Raw genomic sequence first — 11,481 nt, forward strand, 5'->3', positions numbered from 1 at the left:
GGAAGGAGCGAGGGAGTGGGGTTTCGTCCCCGATCCAGATTGGATCGGGAGGGGGAGAGGGAGTGGGGGGTTAGGGTTTCTGGGGTGTGGGGCTGTGGCCTATAGGCCAGGGGGTGGCCGGTTGGGCCAAGTAGGCCGGTTGGGTGGGAAGGGCCGAGGCCCATGGGGAGCGGGGTGGTTTCTTTTGTTTTCTTTTTTTTTTGTTTTCTCTTTTCTTTTTATTTCTTCTTTTCTGTTTTATTAAATTTTTAATTTATTTCAACTTTATAGAATGTGAGAACAACACCTAAATGTAGTAGGTTAAAGATACCACTGCCACATTAATTTGGACAACTAAATAAATTAGTTTAATACTTTACAAAATACAAAAGGCATTTAATTAATTTATTTTGCTGTTGTTTTATTCATTTTTGAGTATTTACGCATTTTATACAAGTGTGGTTTCTCCACCATTATTACTTAGGATTTAGTTGTCCCATTTTTAACATTTTAGTCTTAACATTTGAAAACTTTTATTGTTTCCCTGATCTTGAATTTTGAATTCGAACCGGTTTCGATCTAACGCGAGACTAACAACAGTAACAGTGGTGACAAGGCATCATTACTAGAGGGTTACTGTAGCTTGATTATCCGGGCGTCACAAGTATGGTGCTTCTTCAGAGTTTTCAATAATCTCTCTTCTTCTTGCTCTGAAAGGTTAGCACTAATAATAACAGGATATATCTTCTTTTCATCAAGATAAGCATATTTAAGAGCATCAGGTAATGGTTTAAGCTCAAAAACGGGATCACCCTTGGGTGGAGGAGGAACCCCTAGTGTTTCAACAGGCAAATTGTGTTTCAAAATGGGTCCCTGTTTAAGGAATACTTCATCTATTTCCCTTGTTTCATTCATAAACATATCATTTTCATGGTCTATTAAATATTGTTCTAAAGGATCATTAGGGGGCACAGCAGTAGAAGCAAGACCAATAATTTCATCCTTACTAGGCAATTCTTTATGATGGGGTTGTCTATGAAATTTAGCAAAATTAAACTCATGAGATATATCCCCCAAACCAATAGTAACAACATCCTTTTTACAATCTATCTTAGCATTAACAGTATTCAAGAAGGGTCTACCAAATATGATGGGACAAAAGTTATCTTGTGGGGAACCAAGAACAAGAAAATCAACAGGATATTTAGCTTTCCCACACAAGACTTCAACATCTCTAACAATCCCAATTGGTGAGATAGTATCTCTATTGGCAAGCTTAATGGTAACATCAATATCCACTATCTCAGCAAGTGCAATGTCATGCATAATTTCTTTGTATAAAGAATATGGTATTGCACTTGCACTAGCACCCATATCACATAATCCATGATAAGAATGATCTCCTATTTTAACTGAAACAACATGCATGCCAACAACAGGTCTATGTTTATTTTTAGTATCAGGTCTAGCAATTCTAGCAGCTTCATCACAGAAGTAAATAACATGCCCATCAATATTATCGACCAAGAGATCTTTAACCATAGCAATACTAGGTTCAACTTTAATTTGTTCAGAGAGTGTAGAGGTTTTAGCATTACTCTTACGAACCACAGTTGAAGCTTTAGCATGATCCTTTATTATAAAAGGGAAAGGTGGTTTTTCAACATAAGCAGTAGGAACAACAGGATCATTATAAGTGATAGTCTTTTCTTCAACTTTAATAGGTGCATCTACTTTTACTTCAATGGGAGGATTATATTTAAACCACTTCTCCTTAGGGAGATCAACATGAGTAGCAAAGTATTCACAGAAAGAAGCTACTATCTCAGAGTCAAGTCCATATTTAGTGCTAAATTCATGGAAAACCTCGGTATCCATAAAAGATTTAACACAATCAAACTTAGGTGTTATACCTGACTCCTTACCTTCGCCGAGGTCCCAATCTTCAGAGTTGCATTTAATTATTTCCAATAAATCCCATTTGAATTCAATAGTCTTCATCATAAAAGAACCAGTACAAGAAGTATCGAGCATGGAGCGATTATTGAGAGAAAGCCGAGCATAAATTTTTTGAATAATCATTTCTCTTGAGAGCTCATGATTGGGGCATAAATATAACATTGACTTAAGCCTCCCCCAAGCTTGAGCGATGCTTTCTCCTTCACGAGGCCAAAATTATATATATAATTATGATCACGATGAACAAGATGCATAGGATAAAACTCCTGATGAAATTCCAATTTCAATCTGTTGTAGTTCCATGATTCCATATCATCACATGGCCTAAACCATGTCAATGCCTTTCCCTTCAAAGATAAAGGGAATACCTTCTTCTTGATAACATCCTCGGGCATACCTGCAAGCTTAAATAATTCACAAACTTCATCCACATAGATTAGGTGCTCATCGGGATGTAATGTTCCATCTCCTGTAAAAGGATTAGCTAGTAGTTTCTCTATCATACCCGAAGAAATTTCAAAGAAATTCTTTTAGTAGGTTCAGTAGGTTGAGGAGCAACTCTTTGCTCTACTGGTCGGGGTGAAGATACCCTGAACAAGCCCCTCAGAGGATTACTTTGCATAGTAACAAGTGACAGTAAATTTCAGCACACTATATAAATTTTTTCCTTACCAAATTCCACTTACCAAAGGCGCTTCACTCTCCGGCAACGATGCAAGAAAAGAGTCTTGATGACCCACAAGTGTAGAGGATCTATCGTAGTCCTTTTGATAAGTAAGAGTGTCAAACCCAATGAGGAGCAGAAGTAAATGACAAACGGTTTTCAGTAAGGTATTCTCTGCAAGCACTGAAATTATTGGTAACAGATAGTTTTGTGATAAGACAATTGGTAACGGGTAACAAGTAACAAGTGTAAATAAAGTGCAGCAAGGTGTCCCAATCCTTTTTGTAGCAAAGGAAAAGCCTGGAAAAACTCTTATATGAAGGAAAACGCTCCCGAGGACACATGGGATTATCGTCAAGCTAGTTTTAATCACGCTCATATGATTCGCGTTCGGTACTTTGATAATTTGATATGAGGGTGGACCGGTGCTTGGGTACTGTCCTTCCTTGGACAAGCATCCCACTTATGATTAACTACTCCTGCAAGCATCCGCAACTACAAAAGAAGTATTAAGGTAAACCTAACCATAGCATGAAACATATGGATCCAAATCAGCCCCTTACGAAGCAACACATAAGCTAGGGTTTAAGCTTCTGTCACTCTAGCAACCCATCATCTACTTATTACTTCCCAATGCCTTCCTCTAGGCCCAAACAATGGTGAAGTGTCATGTAGTTGATGTTCACATAACACCACTAGAGGAAAGACAACATACATCTCATCAAAATATCGAACGAATACCAAATTCACATGACTACTAATAGCAAGACTTCTCCCATGTCCTTAGGAACAAACGTAACTACTCACAAATCATATTCATGTTCATGATCAGAGGTGTATTAATATGCATAAAGGATCTGAACATATGATCTTCCACCAAATAAACCAACTAGCATCAGCTACAAGGTACCAATCTGAGGCTATGAGACAAAGATTGGATACAAGAGATGAACTAGGGTTTGAGAGGAGATGGTGCTGGTGAAGATGTTGATGGAGATTGACCCCCTCCCGATGAGAGGATCGTTGGTGATGACTATGGTGATGATTTCCCCCTCCCGGAGGGAAGTTTCCCCGGCAGAACAGCTTCGCCGGATCCCTAGATTGGTTCCGCCAAGGTTCCGCCTCATGGTGGCGGTGTTTCGTCCCGCAAGCTTGCTTATGATTTTTTCCAGGGTAAAAGACTTCATATAGCAGAAGATGGCCATCGGAGGACTGCCAGGGGGCCCACGAGGCAGGGGGCGCGCCCAGGGGGGTAGGGCGCGCCCCCCACCCTCGTGGATGGTGGGTGGCCCCCCTCTGGTAATTTCTTCGCTCAATATTTTTTATTAATTCCAAAAATGACTTCCGTGGAGTTTCAGGACTTTTGGAGTTGTGCAGAATAGGTCTCTAATATTTGCTCATTTTCCAGCCCCCGTTGCCGGCATTCTCCCTCTTCATGTAAACCTTGTAAAATAAGAGAGAAAAGGCATAAGTTTTGTGCCATAATGTGTAATAACAGTCCATAATGCAATAAATATCGATATAAAAGCATGATGCAAAATTGACGTATCGCGTCCCCACCGTTCACCACAAGTGAAGCACAAGCCCTTGGTGCGGCAGTAGGCCCGCAGCGCCATCAGCTTGTCGCCGTTGGCCGATGGTCGGGGAGTGTCCAAGGTGCGGCGATCGTCTTGGCGCATCACGCTCTGAGCACCGTCGACCTTCGTTGGCGGGGCAGGCAGCGGCAACGCCGTGCGAGGAATCGCCCGTCCCACCCATCGTTGTGGAGAAAGGTGCCTAAGGACGTCGTTCGTCCCGTCGGAATGTGTCCACCACCTCTTCATGTAAACAAGCAAGATCCACAACAGTATCCAAATTTTGTGGGCGATGAAGAACAATAGCGGCACGAATATCACGTTGTAACCCCTCCATAAACTGGGTAACAAAAAATGCAGGATCCCACGAAGTGTGGTGAGCTAACAGGTTATGCATAATTTGTGTAAATTGCTCCGCATATTCTGCGATTGTGCCCGTTTGCTTCAGCCTGTTAAACTGCCTAAGGAGATTCTGAAATTCTTCTCTACCAAACTGCGTATATATGGCAGTGGCAAACTCTGCCCAATCCTGATAGTGCAAGTGTGCTTGAGACGATTGCAACCAGGTAAGAGCTCCATCTATGAAATATATGGCAGCACAACTAACCCAAGTGTCTGGACTAAGCGTGCACACCCGGAAATATGCCTCACATTTGAGGTGCCATGCTCTGGGGTTAGTCCCGTCAAACAGGGGGAAATCGAACCGCGGTGGTCATGGCATGCGCAGGTACCCACGGTCCCCGGAAAACGACTGCTCGCCGTGATGATAGAAGTCGGACGTACCAGTGGCCGGAGGTAATCGAGGGGTGCGGATCTCCCCTAATGATTTCCCCCGAAGATCAGTGAAATCGCCGTGTCCATCGGTCCCATGACCAGTGTCACCATGAGCTGAAGTGTCGACGGCGCGCGGTTGAGGCGCGTCGGTCACCGGTGGCGGAAATCGGGGCCGCAATCCGTCCACGAGTTGGGGAAGCAGCGGCGGAAGCTCGCTGAGCCGCAGGGGAGGGGGTGGTGGAGCGGTCGCCGCGGCCTTGTCCGCTAGCGATGTGGTAGTGGCCTTGTCGATCAGGCTCAAATGCATAAGCCTTGCATAGTGCTTGCCAAGTTTTGCATTCAAAATGGCTGTATGTGTCTCCATTATATAATTTGACGTTGAAAGTATACACATGCTCCGTCTTCAAGTAAACTCTATTTACCTCCATATCATCTATAGCACTAAAACCTATCTTATCCAAGACAAAAATTCTTGCATGGCAGGGGATGCGCTAGTAGAATAGTGAAAATTTAAAATTATAAGTTGAAGCAAATGAAGCATAAGTTTTGCATTCAAATAATAATTGACAAAGTGACTTACTATATCAACTTCGAATGTCTCATCCAGCTTGATGCTGAAGCGCCTACCATCAACAAGGAAATTTTGGTCACACAGGCCGCGCTGGTCTTCACAGTGTTCGCACATAATAAAATCTTTTTCGTCGTCAGATGACATTTCCTACGTTCATATAGGTGAAACATTAAACACCTATATCTAGCCAAATATATATTCATCTAACATTTGACATTAATATATCTAACTATATTCATCTCTAACAATTGACATTACTATATATTTAACTTTTCTATCGAATTCATCTAACATTCGACATTAATGTAACATTTATATAAACTAAAAATATATAAAAAATTAAATAAACAGAAAAACTCATTAACAAATAATATTTTAATTAGATCATCAAATCTCAGATACCTAAATTTTCTTACTAAAAATAAACTAGTTATATTAATTATTCAACTAGTTCAAATCTCATATACCTAAATAAACTAGTTCGACAATTTTTTTACTAAAAATAAACTAGTTATATTAATTATTCAACTAGTTCAAATCTCATATACCTAATTAATATCTAGCTATATTCATCTCTAACAATTGACATTAATATATATTTAACTTTTCTATCTAATTCATCTAACATTTGACATTAATCTAATATTCGATCATCTAATTAACTTTTCTAAAAAACAGAAAACAGAAAATGTGTGTGTGTGTATGTGTGTGTGTGTGTATATGTAAAAAAAATGTGTGTGTGTGTATGTGTGTGTATGTGTGTGTATGTGTGTGTATGTGTGTGTGTATACTGCAGTGCCGCCCCGTACGCCGCCGCCCCGTACGTACGAGCGGGGACGCCGGCGTACGGGGCGGGGGCGGCGGCGTACGTACGGGCCGGTGCGCTTGGCGCGGGTGCGAGAGAGACATACGGCCGCGGCGATGACGACGGACGGCGGCGGCGTTCGGGGCGGCAGTGCGAGACGACGACGACGACGGGCGGCGGCGGGGACAGCGACGATGACGACGGACGACGGGCGACGGGCGGCGACGACGGGATCGAGCGGCGCGCGCGGCGATGTCTCGCGAGAGGTTGGAGACGAAGTGGGGAGATGAAACTGAAATTTTCGTAAGTGCTATATATATAGGATGGGCCTTTAGTACCGGTTTGTGGCTCCAACCGATACTAAAGGCCTATTTTCGCCAGGCCAAGTGGCGGGAAACGAAGGCTTTTAGTACCGGTTGGAGCCACCAACCGGTACTAAAGGGGGGGCCTTTAGTACCGGTTGGAGCCACCAACCGGTACTAAAGGCCTTGCGCTGCCACCCCAAAGTTTAGTCCCACCTCGCCTGGCGAAGGGCAGCCGCACTGGTTTATAAACCCAGCCGCGGCTACCTCTTCTATTTATATAGTTTTTTCTTTTCTGCATTATTTATTTTCTTCTATTTATTTTTGAGTAATTTTTTTGTATAGTTTTTTTATTTTCTGCATTATTTATTTTCTTCTATTTATTTTCTTCTGGAAATTGAATGTTGCATACTGAACAATTAGGTAAATGACCGAAAACAACAAATGATGTCAGAACATGTTGGAAATTGATGACATCGCTTTAAGTGCTGGATACTGAACACAAAAGAAGTACGGAGTTCAAATAAGTTTAAAATACATTGAAGTGGCCATGTAACAGATGAAGTGCGTCCAGTTTTTGCCGTGACCGACATCGATTCCTCACTCCGAGTCTAAGTACTTATAGGCTGAAAGGACCATAACCGACGAACATGAGGGAATCTTGTGTAGAGGTGGTTCATGCCATTGTTTTGGTACTTACTAGGGACCACCCTAACAAAACCAAGCAAAGAGTTGCACATTAGTACCCACTCCGGACTCCGAAACCCTGATACTCGGAAAGAGTTTGTCCAGTTTGTACACGAAGTGCGTCCAGTTTTTGCCGTGACCCTCTCTACTCTTTCGCGCATGCTATGCGGGTGATATGATGATACCATGCCAAGTTTCAACATTTTCAGGATTCATTTTGTAGTGATTTTCAATTTCACGGTCATTTAGCTCTCTAAACAATTAGGTAAATGACCGAAAAACAACAAATGATGTCAGAACATGTTGGAAATTGATGACGTCGCTTTAAATGCTGCATACTGAACACAAAAGAAGTCCGGAGTTTAAATAAGTTACTAAAAATAAAAAAAAGAGGTGCAATGCTGGTTAATTTGCTTCAAGCCATTCGGAATAGTGTAGACTGCACTGCACATAGCTCAGTGCAATCTATGCTATTCCACAAGGCTTGAAGCTAATCAACATGTAGGTGAGCATTGCAACTCTTCGTCATTGTCTGTGCACTCACGGCTTATAAACCGCTCATACTGCCTCTCTCTTGGCGAGGTGGGACTAAAAACAGCTTGCCATAACCTCATTAGTGTCGGTTCGTGGTACGAACCGGCACTAAATGGTGATGGTGGGGCCATAGCCTGACCGCAGGCTGACACAGCCTCTTTAGTACCGGTTCGTGGCATGAACCGGTACTAAAGGTTCGCCACGAACCGGTACTATTGATCGCCGCCACGAACCGGCACTAATGTACACATTAGTGCCGGCTCTAATTCAAACCGGCACTAATGTGCTTCACGTTTGACCCTTTTTCTACTAGTGTGCCTCTTTCCCTAAGAAAACAAATGGCATGATAACTACAATACTTGGTGGACAACTTGGCTAATCGTCTGCCAAAATGGAAGTCCGCGCTAATGCCAAAGAGCAGGAGGTTGATCCTGGTGCAGTCAGTTTTGTGTGCTATGCCAATCCATGCGATGATGGCACTAGACCTGCCGATGAAGACTATTGCGGCCATGAACAAAGTATGTAGGGGATTTCTGTGGTGCAAGAGGGCCGAGGCAAATGGAGGTAATTGCGCGGTGGCCTGGGAAGCGGTGTGTGCCCCTAAGTGGGGAGGAGGTCTGGGGATCCCTAACTTACACTGGTTGAATGTAGCGGCCGTGGCTGAAACGGGTGGATGGTAACAGACCGTGGAGCGAATTCACTATAAAAGTGCCTAAGGAGTCCATGCAGCTGTTCCGGGACGCAACTAGAGTCGAGGCTAGAGATGGGAGGACTACCTTGTTCTGGGAGGATAGATGGCTGTATGGCATGAGGGTGCAGGAGCTGGCACCAGCAGTGTACCAAAGGATCCCACCAAGAATCAGGCGAGGAGCAGTGGTGGGTCAGGTCGCAGCTAGTGGAGATTGGGCACGGCATGTCGGGCCGGACATGGACGAAACCACGATGCGGCAGTTCCTGGAACTATGGTCGGGAGTAGAAGCTTGGGAGCCGCGTGTTGAGGAGCAGGACGCGGTCTCTTAGTCATGGGAGGTGCATGGCCAGTTCACCGCGAGATCATCATATGCGAGCAGGTTTTGGGGACGTGAGGTGGTGCCGACATCGAAGCTGACTTGGAAATCTCGGGCACCGTTGGAATGTCGCTTCTTTGCGTGGTTGGCCCTCAAAAATCAGTGTTGGACCTCGGACCGGCTAGCAAGGAGGGGTTTGCCGCACCAAGACATGTGCCCATTTTGTGATCAAGAAGAAGAAACGATAAACCACATTTTTCTCACGTGCGTGTTCGCCAGAATGACTTGGACGCTCATAGGAGAGGCTCTTGGAAGAGCAGACTGGAAACCATGCCAGGAGGACACCCTTGGGGAATGGCTTTGCAGCAGAAGCACGGATGGCGAAACGAGGATCAAGGACTTACATACCGTGATGCTACTTGTATTGTGGGAGCTTTGGAAGCATCGCAATGCCATTGTTTTCGACGGTGATTCCCCATCGATCGAGAGGCTCATCTAGAAGGTGAAGTCTGAGGCCAAAATGTGGGCTACGGCAGGGCTAATCAAGAGGGATTTGGAGAGTTTCCATGGTAGATTGTATAGGTGGGCTATGAGGGAGGAGTGAGATACTTGTATGTAAGTGGAGTGGGTGCGTGCTAAAAGCCGCATAGATGTAAATGTAACCTATGGTGGAGGCTTTTTTTGCCTTTCCTCTTTAATATATGATATGCACACTCGTGCATATTCGAAAGGAATGGGCTGGCCAGCTGCGAACGCGGTCTGGCCGTCAACCCGGGTGATAGTTTGTAAGAGTTGATCTTGGGATATAATTCATCCTTTGTTTCCAAAAGTGCAATACACCCTTGTGATCTTGGATTGCATTTCTGGCTGGATTCACTTGTATGTAGAGTTGCTCTGTTCAGAGTTTCAGATACCTCATGACTGAGCCTAACCACCTTATACAATTAGGTTGTAGGTAGGGTGTCAGTATGGTTATTGACCGTTTTCATCACCATTCCATGCTCTGGGAAGTAAGTAGTCACAACTCACAGGCACCTTCTTCAGATCCCATAGTTCCATAAGGTAAACGCACAGCTACGCAACCCTGCAAAGGTGTTGCACTTTGTGCTCTGTGTCATACATATGAGCCATTGTGGCTACTTGCTTATTCCTTATTTTTTTGACCAAATAGTGGATTCAACCATACTATCACATCCCAGTATATGTTTTCCTGTTGTACTTTTTTCTTATTAAATTTTGGCTTCAAACTTGTGTGCAGTGTTTTTTGTTTACTTGAAGTCGTAAGTAAACATAATGAAGGAAATATGCCCTGGAGGCAATAATAAAGTTATTATTTATTTCCTTATTTCATGATAAATGTTTATTATTCATGCTAGAATTGTATTAACCGGAACATAATACATCTGTGAATACATAGACAAACAGAGTGTCACTAGTATGCCTCTACTTGACTAGCTCGTTAATCAAAGATGGTTATGTTTCCTAACCATGGACAAAGAGTTGTTATTTGATTAACGGGATCACATCATTAGATGAATGATCTGATTGACATGACCCATTCCATTAGCTTAGCACCCGATCGTTTAGTATGTTGCTATTGCTTTCTTCATGACTTATACATGTTCCTATGACTATGAGATTATGCAACTCCCGTTTGCCGGAGGAACACTTTGTGTGCTACCAAACGTCACAACGTAACTGGGTGATTATAAAGGAGCTCTACAGGTGTCTCCAAAGGTACATGTTGGGTTGGCGTATTTCGAGATTAGGATTTGTCACTCCGATTGTTGGAGAGGTATCTCTGGGCCCTCTCGGTAATGCACATCACATAAGCCTTGCAAGCATTGCAACTATTGAGTTAGTTGCGAGATGATGTATTACGGAACGAGTAAAGAGACTTGCCAGTAACGAGATTGAACTAGGTATTGAGATACCGACGATCGAATCTCGGGCAAGTAACATACCGATGACAAAGGGAACAACGCATGTTGTTATGCGGTCTGACCGATAAAGATCTTCGTAGAATATGTATGAGCCAATATGAGCATCCAGGTTCCGCTATTGGTTATTGACCGGAGACATGTCTCGGTCATGTCTACATTGTTCTCGAACCGTAGGGTCCGCACGCTTAAGGTTTCGATGAGAGTTATATTATGAGTTTATGAGTTTTGATGTACCGAAGGAGTTCGGAGTCCCCGATAGGATCGGGGACATGACGAGGAGTCTCGAAATGGTCGATACGTAAAGATCGATATATTGGACGACTATATTCGGACATCGGAAAGGTTCCGAGTGATTCGGGTATTTTTCGGAGCACCGGAGAGTTACGGGAATTCGCCGGGGAGTATATGGGCCTTATTGGGCCATACGGGAATAGAGGATAGAGGCCAAAAGGAAGGAGGCCTGCGCCCCCCCTCTGGTCCGAATTGGACAAGGGGCGCAGCCCCCTTTTCCTTCTTCCTCTCCCCCTCTTTCCCCTTCTCCTACTCCAACAAGGAAGGAGGGAGTCCTACTCCCGGTGGGAGTAGGACTCCCCTTGGCGCGCCCCCTCCTAGGCCGGCCGCCCCCTCCCCCTTGCTCCTTTATATACGGGGGCAGGGGGGCACCTCTAGACACACAAGTTGA

General features: G+C 44.0%; 1 pseudogene; it reads right to left on the bottom strand.

Moving 5' to 3' along the window:
- Positions 1 to 286: 286 nt before the first annotated feature.
- On the bottom strand, positions 287 to 5,257 carry LOC125554494 (uncharacterized; annotated as a pseudogene).
- Between the last annotated feature and the right edge of the window lie 6,224 nt (positions 5,258 to 11,481).

Source organism: Triticum urartu, chromosome 4A (assembly GCF_056163025.1).
Source record: "Triticum urartu cultivar PI428250 chromosome 4A, HENAU_Tu73, whole genome shotgun sequence".
In the NCBI taxonomy this organism is placed as follows: Eukaryota; Viridiplantae; Streptophyta; class Magnoliopsida; order Poales; family Poaceae; genus Triticum; species Triticum urartu.